The sequence below is a fragment of the Rousettus aegyptiacus genome, unplaced genomic scaffold (genome assembly GCF_014176215.1).
Source record: "Rousettus aegyptiacus isolate mRouAeg1 unplaced genomic scaffold, mRouAeg1.p scaffold_m13_p_8, whole genome shotgun sequence".
Classification (NCBI taxonomy): domain Eukaryota; kingdom Metazoa; phylum Chordata; class Mammalia; order Chiroptera; family Pteropodidae; genus Rousettus; species Rousettus aegyptiacus.
The window spans coordinates 77,838,579-77,854,637 of record NW_023416311.1 but is presented as its reverse complement, the minus strand read 5'-3'; the positions used below and the strand labels follow the sequence as shown (position 1 = coordinate 77,854,637).

Here is a 16,059-nt window from a genome sequence, read left to right as displayed (position 1 = left end):
AACTCGAACTGCAATTGACCTTCAACAGTTGTGTTCAGGACAAATATCCTAGAAAAGAAAGCAGATTATAGGTTAGTGTAAAATAAACATCTTAGAAACAAAGCAGATTATAGGCAACTATTTTTTAAATGGTAATAAACTACATGAAACATACAAAACCATTTTTACTTACCTTTCAAATAACTATGATACAGTTTCAAGAATGGTGCTTTCTCACAACAAAAAAATCTAATTTTCTTGGCTTATTAATTTTTAACATACCTAAATGTTTGGGGGATTACTATGAATTAGAAAACATGAGCCATTTCTTCTTTTAAATGTGTGGGAAGATTCCATCTCTTCTGATCAGTCTTAAATGATAATTTGAAGAAGAATGTTATATAGTCTTGTCCAATGAAAAGAGACTCTTATTTCTCAGTCCTAGTCAGTCTCAAAAATAAAGTGGGTTGATTAGATTTATTTTAGAAAACCTGAGTATCTTTCCAGTTTTTACTTTTAGTGTCTTGTGTTTTGCTGAGAATTCGCTTCATACATGATTTTTCAGTTTTTTAATAATAAGATGCTTCCTTCATTTTTTTCATCTACAAAAGGTAGTAATGGCAAGCTTTGGAGAGAATTCAGTGCAAAACCTGCTTTTCATTTTAAACTTAAAGATTGACTTTTAGGTGATAGTAAATGAACTTCGTTGTTAAGGGTGTGCTGTTTTATATTTGTGGAACTCTTAAGCGATAACTAGTTCTGTTTCACCATATATATATTTATATTTATGTATATGTAATTAATTTATTAATTACAAGTGAGCAGTTAAGGAGACAAATGAATCCAGATGTCATTCAAGTATTGTCATCCCAAGCATAGTCATATCACTGACTTTTGTGTACAGATGCAGTGTTCCATTTTTTCTTAAAATATGCTAAAGATGAGAAGCTTTTTTTATAAAATACCCTTGCATGATAGTTATTATCTACTTGTAGAGCTATGGAGATTTTAGAGTTGAAAAGATAACATCAATTCCAACTTCTCCCATTTTGCTGATGAGAAAACTGAGGCCTAGACATGTTGAATAATCTTCAAAGTTAAATTTTTTATCTGTTTTTCTACCACTCGATTGCTTTTTAATTTGCTGGGAAGTTTGGTAAATCTCGGAAAATCTCAGAAATTAGAACAAGCGTATTCTTGAATATAAATTGACTAGACTGTTGGGAGAGATTATTTGATTAACAGTTTTTTGAATGTTACAGAAGTATTTCTAGATAGCATTTTAGTTTCTGGCCACATTCTGATAACTTCAGTTAAGCAATGGTTCTAGCATACTAAGTACGTGGTAGTATAAAACATTTGTAGACATTTGGAAATTGTAGAGATGTTCTAAAATGAGATTAAAGTTCAGGAAGAGTTGGTTATGATTGCTAACTGTATGAAACTATATTACAGCTATGTGAATTATACATGAAAGTATATATACAGTTGTGTAATAAAGAATTTACTGAATATTTAAAGTGCTTATGCAGAACAACAATTTCATACCCAGTAAGAAATTTGATTGCTCTGAATTTAGTGTATTTATGGAAACATATCCAGTAGTGTCTGTATTTGACCTGTTTTTGTACATTTTTCAGTGTTTTTGTCAGTGTCCCCCATATCACCAGTAAATGTATACATAACTCCAAGACACTTCATTTACATAATTGATGTGGCCTCAAAACTTTAACCTTCCTAACTTGTAAAGGCCTCCGATTTGGGGCTTTTCTTCACAGAGGTGAGCATGATTTTTGGTGAGCCTTCTAATACTTTGCAACAACATTTGCTGATAGTAATAATAGCAGTTAACACTTTCATCACACCTAACCATGTGTGAGATACTGTTCTAAGCACTTCATATTTATTAACAGCCCAATGAAGTAGGTACTTTTATTCTTCTCATCTTACAAATGAGGAAACTGAAGTTTAGAAAAAAAGTGCAGGTAAATTTTGCCCAAGGTCACATAGGCTGGGAAGTTATGGAGCCAGTTGTAGCCTCTCTGGCTGGTACTCTGCCCCTCTTAAGTAATACTGCAATGAGGCATCGTCATTAAAGAAGATGAACCTTAGGTTTATAGTTTTCTAGATTATCTTTCACAGTGGCCAGAATTTTAAATTTTATTCATAGCTATGGGTTTTTAATGTGTATTTTTAAAATTTGACTTGAAAAACTTTCAGAAATACCTTTTGTGAATGAATTTCATTTTTGGGAGGATGGTTGTGTGGGGTGATTTTGACGTTTTTAACTTTTGAAAGAGTAAGCATGTAGGCTAGATCTAATTGTGACATATGTGCAGCAAAGGTAATTTATTAAAGTATATTTAAGAAATTGTTTCATTTTAAGGCCCTTTTAAAATATGATTAAAAATTACACCATTTCTTGTTGCTGGTAAAAATATTTAAATTCTTTGAGAGAGATAGTTTATTGGAAGGATGTTAATTGGAAGGATGCAGTAGAACCTGCCAGTACATTTAAACTTACTAACTGAATAAGCTGATCAGATAAATTGAAAGCTCATTTAGTGAATTACAGTGCTTAAAATTCAGGCGACTCACTGCCTGGTCCTGCCTTATTTAACAGTCTGTTTACTTAAAGTATTTTTCATTGTTAATTGGTGTCAGATCCATGAAGTTAGAGGGTATTATACAGAAAATATGCTTAAGATAGCATGTAGAATGAGTCTACAAAAACAAGATTATATTTTGTACTTAATTATACCAGTAAAATTTAGAATGATATATATGCCGTGTTGTCTCTGTTAAATATTTGCTGACAGTGATGAGCATTTTTCACACGAAGTATAGGTATTTTTAATTTCAGTGTGAAGGGCAGAACATGGAGCCTCTTCTGGTGTCGCTGTTGGTCTTTCTTGGTAAAGGCCCAAAGATGTTGAAAGGCAGCGCTATATTTGGTTATACCGAACCTTTGCTCCTACTACTGCTTTATATAAATTCATTTCTACAAAGAAGAGAGTCATGATTTTTGTAAATATTTGTCATAAAATAAATCCCTAAAACTCAAATACCAGAAGTTTGTAATGTGTCTGTTTTACGTAAGGACCTTTTTTTTTTTTTTTAAATGTTTACCCTATTTCTTTAGGACTTTGTTTTTTTATCATTCTTCAAGCTTCTCGACCACTTAGGGTTTTGTACGCTTGTCGTCATCCACTAGTTCTCCCTTTCTTCTTCAAAAATTACTGATGTAATTTTTGTCTTAACACTTTCTCTAGACCGTGGTAAAGCTGAGGACTGAAATGACCAGTGGCTGCTTTGTGATGATGATGGAATCAAGTGAGACTTGAGGGCAGGAGATGGTGGAGCCTCTGAATCCATCCAACCTGCATCAGAACTCCAGTTTCTTCCTTTCTTTTTCTTTTTTCTTTTTTTCTTCTTTACTCACTGCCGTTATTCTCTCGCTTCCTTTCTTGGGCATAGGGGAATGGGGTGGGGGGAAGTGAGAAGTAAGAGGGAGTAGTAGGAAAAAAGGCAAGACATCAGAGGAGGTAGGAAATACCAGTGAAGAGAATATATTCCATTCCTTTCTTTCCCTGCAGTTTTCTCCTTCCCTCCAGACTCCCTTGATTTAGGGAAATAAAGCTGAGGTCACAAGGACCTATGTGTTCCAGCTGCTGCTTGGCTGCTATTTTTAGCCTGGCTCTACATCAGGCTGGCACCAGGCCATGATGGCACAGGGCCACCACGTTGTAGGACTGCTGGCAAATGTCAAAAACCCAACTTTTCGGTTATCAAACTGAACTAATTCTCAGACATATTCTGTGCTGTGATAGTCTTACCTTTACTTTTTCAAAATGGAATGTGTACTTTTTTTTTAAAGAAAGGAATGATTTTTGATAGTAGTCATACTACTAAAACTGTTTTCGATGGGAGAAAGATTTAAGAATTGCCTTATCAAGTCAGGTTTATATCCAACTCCATAATTTTGGTTTCGTGGTGGCACCAGGAGGTGTGAAATTTGCCAGATTTATTTAATATGCCTTGAGCATCTTTTAAAATTGCCATTGCTGTTGAAGTTGTGGCGTCTGAATTGGTTTATATAATTATAGGTGTCATCAGACATGTAAAAAAACACATGTACTGATTTTTTTACAATTGTTAATGTTCTCTTTTCTAATATAGTTGTATATGTTTAGGTTTGGTTAGTGCTGTAAAAATATGTTTAAGAAAGAAAAAAGCTTACTATTCTTAAGCAGCTAGGTTTTGGTTGCAATATCAATATCTGGGTCTAGATTTTGTACATCCTAGAGCTAGTATTACTGTATTTGCAAACTTTTAGTTTCAAACTTTTAGATACACATATGAATTTAAGAACTGACTCGATTGTCAGTTGTGTTCAAAATGAAAAATATATTGTATTTGTCCTTGTATAATTTTGGAAAAAAGTGAAAAGAATGTCACAGTGTGAATCTGTATCTTTGAAAGAGACGTTGGTAAGAACAGTATTTATGTTTCTTCCATAGTGATACTCGGAAAAGCTGAGGGTAGGTTAGGGATGATTTTTGGTGTACCATGAACTACACTGAAGATGAATAGAAACAGGGATGGTAGTTATTCACTTTTTCAATGAATGATGGTGTAACATACTTCGATCTGTTGGTGGCAGGATAACATTTGGTTAGTGCATTGATCTGATGCCTTTCTTAAGGTAGCATAAAATAATTGGCCAAAATAACGAGAAGTAGAATCAAATTGATATTTTTTCCTTCACTTTGTCTTCAAGGTAGTTATTGGATGAATTCTGCTGAATTCACTTTTGTGAAATAAGAAAGCGTAAGGTGGCAAAAAAATTCTGATTAAAAAATGGGCAGAGGACCCGAACAGTTTTTTCCTCCAAAGAGGTCATACAGATAGATGCCCAATAGACATGAAAAGATGCTCAACAGCACTAATCAGAGAAATGCGAATTAAAACCACAATGAGATAACAGTTCATATCTGTCAGAATGTCATCAGATGATCAACAAACAAGTGTTGGTGAGGATGTGAAGAAAAGGGAACCCTTGTGCACTGTTGGTGGGATTGCAAAATGGTGCAGCCATTGTAGAAAACAGTATGGACATTCCTCAAAAAATTAAAACTAGAAATACCATGTGATCCAGCAATCATACTTCAGTGTATTTATCTGAAGAAATGCAAAACACTAATTAGAAAAGATGTATGCACCCCTGTGTTCCTTGCAGGTATAATTTACAATAGCTGAGATATAGAAGTAACCTAAGTGCCCGTCAATAGATGATTGGATAAAGAAGTGGTACATATATACAATGGAATATTACTGAGCCATAAAAAATGAAATCGTAACCATTTGCAACAACGTAGATGAAGCTAGAGGGTATTATGCTAAGTGAAATAAGTCAGATAAACAAATTGCATATGATTTTACTTATGCGTAGAATCTAAAAAACAAAAAAAAGTGAACAAAACAAACGCATAGATGTAGAGAACAAATTGATAGTTGCCAGATGGAAGATTGGGGGGCTGGATGAAAAAGGTGAAGGGATTAGGAAGTAGAAATTGGCACTTACAAAATAGTCAGAGGCCTGTCAAATACAGCATAGGAAATATAGTCAATATTAAAATGACTGTATATTATGTCAGGTAGGTACTGGACTTATCAGGGGGATCACTTTGTTATATAAATGTGTAACCACTATGCTGTAATACCTGAAACTAATGTAATATTGAATATCAACTGTAATTTTAAAATCGTAAGGTGAGGGATTAGTGAAAGGTGAGTTGCTGGTCTAGTAGCTTAGGGAAGGCAGATGTTTTAAGAGTTTATTTAAATTTTTACATCTTAAAATGAGATGTTTACATTGTGGAGAAGAGCAAGTTAGGAAGCTTGCTGTTACTGATCCAAGACTGTTTTATTTGTTTACTAGGGTTAAAACAAAAATTTCATTAGGAAATATAATCAGAATGTCTTAAGGGTAGAGTATCAAGTACATTGAACTATACCTCAGTGTAGTAACTATAGCATATGGTCTCTTTCTGCAGTTAGAGATTATGTTAGGTATTCCAAAAGAGGCTTGGAGATAGATCCATTGATCTATGTCTGTATGCTTCTACAGATCGGAGTGCGTATGCACGTACCTCCTGTATGAAATTTAATATAATGCATAGAACATTGTTACCTACTGGATGGGAAGTAGGTAAATGATTATCTTTTGGGTCCTTAATGTAATTTAGATTTTATTTAGGTGAGTTATGTAAATGATGTCTGCTCTAGCTCTAGCATAACAAGCTTGATTAAAATCCAAGCCCAGAAGGTAGTTTGACAAGTGCTGTTTAGTCTTTATGAGCAAAGTGCTCAAATGACCTTCCTTATTGGAACTTGTAGGAGCAATTTCTTTGCAGTTTTCATGGGTCTTTCTTAGCAACTTATGAAAAAGACGTTTTGTCTAAACTGTTTCATAAATAGCAAGAAATTCCAAAGTCCTGGATAGTATTGTATTTTTACTTTCAAAAAGGACTATTGCAGTAGGGGCAAAATTTTTTTAAAAAAACTTTGTTTTAACAATTTGTGGCAAAATGGACAAATTAAAAAATTTATTTCAACAGTAATTTAAGTTTCATCCATGATTTTTTGTGCTTCATTTATTTTTCATAATTCGTTTTCAGAATTTATAATTCGGATGTTTTCAACAACAACAACAAAAATAGTGCTATAAGAGCCAGAGACTGAGTTTATTCAAATTCAGTGTATGTATTAGGTCTGAATTGGTATTAGTAGCTCATAGGTTAGTGGTGGCTTATCTTTTGGTTTTGATAAATCATGAGACTTCTGTGCTCTTGCATGAAATTTATTTTTGACACAGTGATATGGTTTGTATTTTTTAAACCGTGTGTATGTGTGTGCGCACTCGTGCACATCTCTGTGTGTGTTTTGGCGTTTTGGGATGGAATGGTAGTAGTAGTGGGCTAAGTGGTGGTGTGTTAAACTCAGAGAAGCACAAACTTAAGTAGCCATGCTCAAATTTAGAGAGAATTCCTGTCCTCACCCTCTTTTGGTTCAGGAACTTATATTTCACTAGATTGCTTGTTTAATGTTATGTAACAATTTATTTTTTACTTATCCCCCCACTCTCCTCCAGTCTTCCTGTTAGTAATAGCAACAATTCAGAATGTAGTCTGAAAGTTCACTGTACAATAACAGTCCATCTTATTGCGGTCTTAGGGATATTGCACCTCTAAAAGGCTAGTTTTAAAAATTTTCTCCTTGAGTTGCTCTTTGTATCCTTTACTATTGTGGACCAACCAGTTTTTGCTTTTTTGGTTTGCCTTTTTTTTTTTTTTTTTTTTTTTAAACCCTTGCTTAACCTCATAGATTGCAAAGACCTTGTCAGTTTATAATCCACATTTTGTATTTTTTACGCCTACGGCACCTGGTCTTCCTAGTTGGTCTCCCATCCAAGTACTAACCAGGCCCAGCCCTGCTTAGCTTCCATAATCAGACATGATTGTGGTTGTTCAGGGTGGCATGGCTGTAGACTGGTTTGCCTTTTTAATACTTTCGAATTGAGCTTTTGAACCCAACTCTTCCAAGAAGCCTTACTTTAAAAGTTTAGGAAAGTCTATTTCTTGACTCTTTCAAGAAGCCTTACTTCAGAAAGCTAGAGCCATCATACTGTTTTTAAAAAAAGATGTACTAGTAAATCAAGTACAGTGAGATAATCTGGTTTTCTTCCAGTGAAAGTAGATAGACTTGAAATTCTACAAGGGGTTGTTGTAGAGACTGACGCTGGGCTGTTTGATTCAAAGCTCTTTCTAAATGAGAACACAACTGTAGAACTCATCATTAATGTAAAAATGATGAGAAATCAGAAAATCAACTCCTTTGCAGGATTGTAGATTTCTAAGCATCTTTGTAGAAGGAGCAACAGTCAGCTATAAAAAAACTTAAAGTGCTAACAAATAAATGTAAAAATATTCTGCCATACACTGTTACAGAGTCATTTTGAGTTTCCCGTTATTTAGCGGATATGTCTAGTCTTGTTTTTTGGGATAGAATCACAAGAGTATTTAAATACAAAGTCCCTTTTTGAAGTGAAAAACAAATTTGCTAGATTGAAAAAAAGTACCAGCAAACTTTAAATCCAGGACAGCCAGCTATTAATAGTACCGGTGCAGTGTGTATATAGTAGGCATTGAAATGTCACTTGAATGAATGATAGATTATATGCCAGTCTTTGTGGGTGCATGTATGAAATTCTCAGTTGAAAACAATAGCTCCAAGTTCCAATGTCTGTTTGACTTTCTCAATCTAAGTTGTATAACTTAGTCTCTCAGGAAGTATTTAGAATAGGAATATGAATGACCACAAGGTAGGCAGGTTGGTTTTTAGGACCAGGTTTATTATCATCAATATACCTCTACAGATTTATTATCATCAGGACACCTCTACAGATACCATGTTAAGATTCATTCTAACTTTTTTTGTTTGAGGGAACTTTTTCTTAAAGCTAGTTAAGTTGCTAACAGCATCAGCCAAAAAGCTGTTCTGAAAACTTTTTTATTAGATGATTCCAACTCCTAAAAAGAAAATAATTTGGGCATTCCTGTGTAGAGTGATCATCCTTTTTTGTTACCCAAGTAAATAACTGAATTATAAATGCCTTTGAAGTATTAAGAGATCGCTTTTTCCTTTCATTTGACGTTTTACTTTTTAAAGAAACTGGCAAAAATAAATTTAATTAGTGTTTTAAAACCTTTTTTTCCAGATGACTTACAAAGCACATATAATTTCAAAATATTTCACGAGATCTTGCACATTGTGAAAATATATTGCCTAATTAATAGGAATGATTTGGTCTACAGAATGCGATGACTTTCTCTCATGGTAGACCTTGCTTAAGACTCAGTTTTTCATAAAATGGCATACGTCAACCAGTATTTTGAACAGTGATTTAACCGTTGCTCCCAGTGCTTGCCTCTTGAGAGGAGTGGCTTATCCAGGTGTTGGGTGCTCACTTGTTCCCATTTTCCTAGTCAGTCTTGTTTTATGTCAATCTTATTTGAGGACATAATTATGAATAGTCTTCTCTTTTATAAGTGTTCCAGTTCAGATGATAAAGTGTATGGTTCCATTAGCCATAAATCTTGTTTTTCAGAAAAGAAGAGGTCAATTAATAGGTCAGTTTAAAGTTATACTCTGCACACGAGTGTGCTCTAGCCTGCATGTAGGGAGATAGTGAGAGGAAGAGAGGAAGGGAGGGAAAAAGATGTTGCTTGGGACTGAAAGGAGACCTTTGGCTTATCTCTGGTCTTTATCAGCTGGCTCCATTCAATCTCTTTCTGATAGGAAATACAGGATTTCTCTTGGGTTCTCACACACCAAAAGGAAGTAGTTAAAGCTTCTCAGTATCCATAGGTTTAATATGATGTCCTCTCTTCCTCTCCTTTCTTCCCTCCCCTACCCACAGCATGCATGCTTGTGCTTTTTTTTTTTTTTAATTTCCTTTTCTTTTTTAATATTATGGTGTTTTAGCATATGTTCGTATTACTAATGGAATTCTTTTTGCACATTTCTTATCTTAGATTGATGTTCACAGGTACTACTCAGTTTAGCTACTTGCAGTTAGTTAGCCACTTTGGTGAGTATTATTTGCTAATCACATGGTCATGAGCTTGGAGAAAATGCCTGACCCATCAGGAAACTTTCCCTTGTTATAAACTTTGCTTAAATCCTCTTCATGTCTTGTTTCACTATCTGTCTACTCTTAGATCACTTACTGGTTCCAGGCTTCCTTGAGTCTTTATAAAATAGGAATACTTATACTTCTGTCACCTGTATCCTTAGGCAGTTAAGAGACCCACATGGGAATACGTAAAAGTACTTGAATTCTAAATAGTTACACAAAGGGGAAATTGATTATTGTTATGCAGTATTCCAGTTTTACCTAATTTTATCCATTATTATTTCTTTTAAATTTCTTTAAAAACTAAACATCCCTGCAATCATCATGTAATGATTTTGTAATCAGAGAAGGGTAACATTATTTCAAAAAATCTCATTACTGTTAAAACATTAAATTTCACTACATATTAATCTGTTAATATTATGATCATAATTGTTGCCTGACCTAATGTAACTAAACAGAACACCGATTATTTAACAAAGTATGTCATGGCCTTAATGTCTTAATGCCTCCTTGTTTCTGACCCTAATGATTAATGAATTTTGTCGTCACCAGGGACTCTAGAATTATTCTCCCCAAAACGGAAAGGGGCAAGGCTAAGATCAGTTCAGTGGTATTCATGAGTAGAATGGACAGTTTATGAATTAACCTAGTCACTTGGGGTTTTGTTTCTGGGCTTCCTTGATATTTATTGTGGGCAAGCAGAGGGTGGAAGAAGATAAAAAAATACTCAGTTTCAGATACATTTTCTCAATTTCTCAGGTCATATTACTGTATACTAAGGTCTATAGTCCCTTCTTTTGGGGACTTGAATCAATAAAAAGAGTTGACCCTTTTCTCCTGACTTAAAGATTTACAAATAATATGTTCAGAAAAATAGTTTCAAGTGAAAATTTTAAGAGCTTATTATGAACTGAAATCTTGGTTGTGTATTTTTTTTTTCAGTTCTGTTTTTGAGAGATCTCCTAATTCCTTGCCCTTGAAAGCTGTGCTGATGAGACTTGTCCACTTAACCCCATACTCTTTACTAGCTATCCAGTGAAAGGCCTGTTAATGGCTTTTCTGTACTTCTAATATATACTGTATAGGTTTTCTTTTTAGTTTTTATTCCCTTTTTCTATGTATGTGCACACATGTCTGAGTAAAAGTAGACTTCATGCATTTTTAAGAGTGTAATAATCAGCTTGTAAATTTTAGACGGGCAGGGATCAGCTCTTAAAATCTAGGATGACGATGCCCGTACTCTGCAGAACTTTTAGCGGCTTCCCCTTTGCTCAGAGGGCTGAAGTCATTCATGAGTGTGCAAGGCATAGCATGGTCCAGCCACACTCTCATCTGCCTCTTGCACTTTACTCTCCCTTGCCCTTCAGCTGCCTCCAAGCTGCTCTGCTAGCAGCCTGTGCCCATGTTCTTTTTTTTTCTGCTTGGAATGTTCTTCTTTGCCTACTTCATGCCCTAATTATCAACTTGGCTTAGAGAAATCTGGCAAAGAGTTCTCTACTTTGTAATTCCAATCATAGATTCCTGTGTGAGTTTTGATTATTTCTTCTAGGTTGTCTGTGTGTGTCTGTATGTGCATGTATGTATTTTTTTATCCACATCTCCTAGTGCGGCCCTTTGCACATACTCGACTCCCAGAAAAAACTTGCCGAATAAATGGATGAAGGATATGCTGTTTTACTTTGGAAATATTTTCCTAACACGCCAGGAAGAGCCACTACTTTTCTCAGTGGTTTCATCTACTCCCTATCCCACAGAGAATGTGTCCATTTGAGAAACAGACCAATTTTGTGTCTATGGCTGCTTTGGGCCACTCCCAGATTCCCCAAAGGTACATTTTCATGCATCTCTGCTGTTAAAAGATATTCTTTCGAAGAGTTTGAGAAGCTCCCTCATCATGGTAAATTATATTGGTATGTGGGTTTATATGACGTGGTCTGAGAAATTCAGTTTGTCCTGTATTACCTGGGAAAAACTTAACAGCCAGAGGTTTGAAGAGGATGGTAGGGTGTGTAGTTAGAGCAGGAGACTATTTTGCCCACTTGTACTTGTGTAGGTCAGTTCTCTTTTCCTCTTTTTCTCAGTTCTTTTGGATGAGTAGTTGTATTCCATCATGGTGGGTACAGCACTGAGCTTGGCCAGAGCTCTTGTGCAGGGTCACTGTAGGCCACACAGCTGGTCTCTGTGACATTTTTTTTTTCCTGTTTCTTACTTTGTTCATTTTTGTCTATGCTTGAGCTTTTTTTTTTTTTCAGCCTTTTGTCATGTTAATCTTTGATTCCTCATGTTAATTGAACTCAAAAGTAGCAGGCTAGAATGATGCATGTAAGAAATATCAATCGTCTGCCACATAAAGTTATTTCTATTCCATTAAAGTGATCTTGGATGAACTTGAACTTTTTCCAGTATTTTGTTGGGGATGAAGTTGGGGGTCAACTCTAATTTGAAACTTGTATTCACAATTTTATATAGTTGCAGGTCATAATATCTACCAACTTTTCAGGTCCCAGTTCTATGCTTTACAAGCATGATCTCACTCCTCTTAATAAGTTTGGGATGGAGGTATTCTCTTCATTCCGTGACTAAGGAAACTGAGACATGATATGCTAAGTTACTTGTCCAGGAGCACCCAGGCCTCCTATTTCTCAAGTGGGACCTTTTTACACTACCACCTTCTTTTCTAACTGTTGCTAGTGGTAGCTTGACTTCCTGCATGGACGTGATGGAGAGTTTCAGAGACCACCTTGGTCTTTGACACTGGTTCTCAAATTCTAGAAAGTGCTGTTATAGTTTTTTTCTCTCTGATAATAGTAATGGATGTATGATCCATAGTACCTTCTTGTTTCTCAGAGCTGATTCTATACTTAGTTGAATGTGACTTTTTTCTTTGCTGAGCTTTTAAAATAGAGTTTGATTCACAACATTTGATGACATTTAATAGTTTGGCTTGAAACAATTACTATTTTCCCTTTCATCTGTTCCTTGATTTTAGTGGGAGACTTGAGGCCAATGTATATAAGAGATACTTCAAAGAGAAGATGAGTGTAGTAGAAGCTCCGTGAGGCAGCTGAGGTACACACAGCACTCTTGTTAGCAGCCCCATTGATGGAGAGGCTTAGGAGTTTGCTGAAGTGCTATAGATGTTCTCTTACTACTAAATTAATAGCCTAAAGAACCATCTAACTCTCAGAACAAGCCTTAACATTTTCTTTACATCTTTTTTTTTGTTTTTAGGAAGCTCCTCTGTTCGCAGGTGAGGAAAGATTAGATGTGTCTTTCCAGGCAACATCCAGGATCTTTCCTGTCTCTTTATTCCCTCCTGTGTGTAACCATAAGACTATGTAAAGGAGCATTTCAGGAGGCTGTTTAATCCACTAGTTTAAGATGCCAAGGCCTTTATTTTTTCATTTTGAAATAGGCGGTGTAAGGGTGTATAATCTGACTGGCTAATATGAGATAGTAAATAAAAAGTCAGGGCACAATCCTTCCTTATAACGTGTAGATTATTAGATTTGCCTTTTTGTGACCTCTTTCCTGCTCTCTCAACGTCCTGGACCCTCTCCTCGAACTGGTGAACTGCCTGTAGGTTCAGCTTTTATTCCATAGGTCTGTCTGCAGTAATTGCAGTTTACTATATAGACTTGTCACAAGTTAAAAGCTTAGAAAGTCTGTATAACTTGTCATGATTTTAGCACTTTAACTTATTAAGGTGTGTTTTGATTATCTGATTTACAAAAGTGCCATATAAAAATCCAGCTATGCTGAATAATTGCTGAAATACAGAGTGAGCTCTGCTTTTTATGATCAAGTTATGGGATGAGTAATTACTCTCTAGAGTGAATGGTTCAAAATGAAATAACTGTATGCCTAAAGTGTGATATGACACCAGATGTATTTAAGCCCAAGGTATGTAATTATCTCACTACTTTTTGCACATCCACACAAGTACATTTATATTTAATGGCAAGAGTTTTATGTGCAAAAGAAAACTCCCTTTCTAATAAGTAAAGGAGCAGTTCATCTTTTTTTGAAGGGCTCACTCAGGTTGTTTGGTGTTAGAGGCACCATTTCAACCTCCTTTAGGGTACACTTTAAATTCACACATCACTGGCTTCTAGAGTAAACCAGTATCAAACTCTGGCTTTCAAGTATAAGGATAGTTTAGGGAGTTTCTCAAAGCACCGTGTTTATGATTTATAGTCTGCCCCTATACTCAGTGACAGCATTCTTGGACTCTGTTTGGATCACAGTTATATTAATTAAAGGCAGTAGATGTATTCTGGCTTCCTATTGAAAATAAAAACTCTTTTGTTATCTATTTAAATTTTTAATTCAGTATACAGGTTATCTGTCTCGTCTCACTTTACAGATTGTGAAGAATTGAAGGTAGTATCTCAAGCTGATTTGTTCTTTCTACTTTTAATTCAGTATTAAAATAATATTTTAATTACATTAAAAATGTGACTGATGTTTTTTGTTTATCACAATTCTACTAACCCCATTAAGTGAGTTAACTGCTGCCACTGAATAGTGTAAAGTGATCAGGTTCCATCAGTTCTCCAGTCCAAGGACTAGATACTTCAGTTTGGGGATTTGGTTAGTAGTTATGACTTCCCTCCCTGTTCACAAGCCCAGGAGATGAGAATTCCTTAGCCTGGGGATCAGTGGAAACCCAGAGTGGCTGCTATGTCTTCCCTTGGGCTAGAGATAGGTGGCGAGTTGAGATACAGATGGCCTTGGGACTCCAAGTAAATGGTAACGTACCTGTTTACAATGTGATTCTCTTGAGAGGTTTATTATTGTTTTTAAATACAGTATTAGGTGGCAGGAGCCAAATGTTTACTTAGTTTTGTAACTTCGTGTCAGAGGAAGTACAGACATTTAAAACTTTACATTCTTTAAAATGTAATTTATAAGTAATTTGTGAAAACAGCACAGTAGGACAGTACTGTGCTAAGTAGTATCAATATGTTTGGACATTACCACTATATTTAGTATCAGTATGTTCAATAAAGAGACTGGTGAATTTCTCTTTGTCTGTATTTGTGCTGTATGATGGGGTAGCCACCAACCAAATGTGATCAGTGAGCATTTAAAATGTGGCTGGCCTGAATTGAGATGTGCTGGAAGGGCAATACGTGTGCCAGATTTTAGAGATTTAGTGCAATAAAAAGAATGTAAAATATATTATTAATATTTGTTAAAATAATATTTTGGGTTAAATAAAATGTATCAAATTAATTTTACCTGTTTCTTTTTACCTTTTCTAATGTAGCTGCTTAGAAAATTTAAAATTACATATGTGGCTAATACTTTTCTGTTAGTGCTGGTCTCATGAGTTCTTTTTATATATACAGCTCAGCTATGATTAGTTTCATACTTGATTTTAACTTTTTGCCAACATAAATCTATAGTGATTCTTAAACCTTGGTTCCAAGACTCTGTTCTTTAACTGCCCTTTACATTATTTAGGACTGTTTTTTCAATCTTAAATTTCTAAAGTAGAAAAAACCATCTGCCAACTGATTATTTTCTATGTTTGAAGCTTCATTGGTTAACTTATTTCCAATAATGTAAGAGTCTAAATGCATTTTATCTTTATAGAAAAGTTCAGTGAATCGAGTATGATATTTCAAATCAATACTTTATTTATAGGGAAGGCATACAATAAATACTAAAATTATATTTACTTTTAAATCATTCTCTAGAAACCTATTGGTCTCTGTAATAATGTAAGGAAACTACCTTAAAGGTTTGAGTTTTTTCAGATGAAGACTGAAGGGTAGGGTTTCCTTGAATTTCAAAGTGTTTTTGGATTTTATTGCCCAATGAAAAAAGGATATGGGGGTCAGACCCGCATAGGATAGCCAGTTCTTTGTTTTGACTATTGTAGTTTTCAAATGTGGTCCCTGATTCACTAGTGCCAGCATTATGTGGGAATTTCTTAGAAATGCACATACTTGGGTTCTACCCCAGATATACTGACTGGAAAACTCTAGAGGTGTGGGCCCCCCCCCCCAAGTGATTCTCATACACACTGATCCACTTAATGTACATAATATACTCGTTAGGGTCCATCGGGAAAAAGGAAACCACTCACCAAATGCTTCCTGTAGACTGAACCCAGAGAAAATCCAGCTGACCTGGGAGCCTGAGAAGTGATAGCTGAAACAAAGAGCTCTCAAAGAGTCTGTCTGTGGGAATAGGCCCAGGACTGGCACATCTAGTATTTACACGTTAAAATAAAATAATACTTCGATGTAATTAAAAATTTAAAAAAGTGTTTTAATACCCCCAAATAATCTTAGAACAGAGGCCATTCTTCTTAACGGCATACATTTATTAGCTTTATATAAACTAAACTACCTTTTTATAACTTCACT

The 16,059-nt window shown here is 35.1% G+C and overlaps 1 protein-coding gene and 1 pseudogene across 1 annotated transcript in view; one reads left to right on the top strand and one right to left on the bottom strand.

The window, feature by feature from the left end:
• The window catches only part of ZSWIM6 (zinc finger SWIM-type containing 6), a 167,372-nt gene that overhangs the window by 6,190 nt on the left and 145,123 nt on the right, over nt 1-16,059 (top strand). The gene's annotated exons all lie outside the window — the stretch shown is intronic.
• Nucleotides 7,412-7,530, bottom strand: LOC118606955 (annotated as a pseudogene).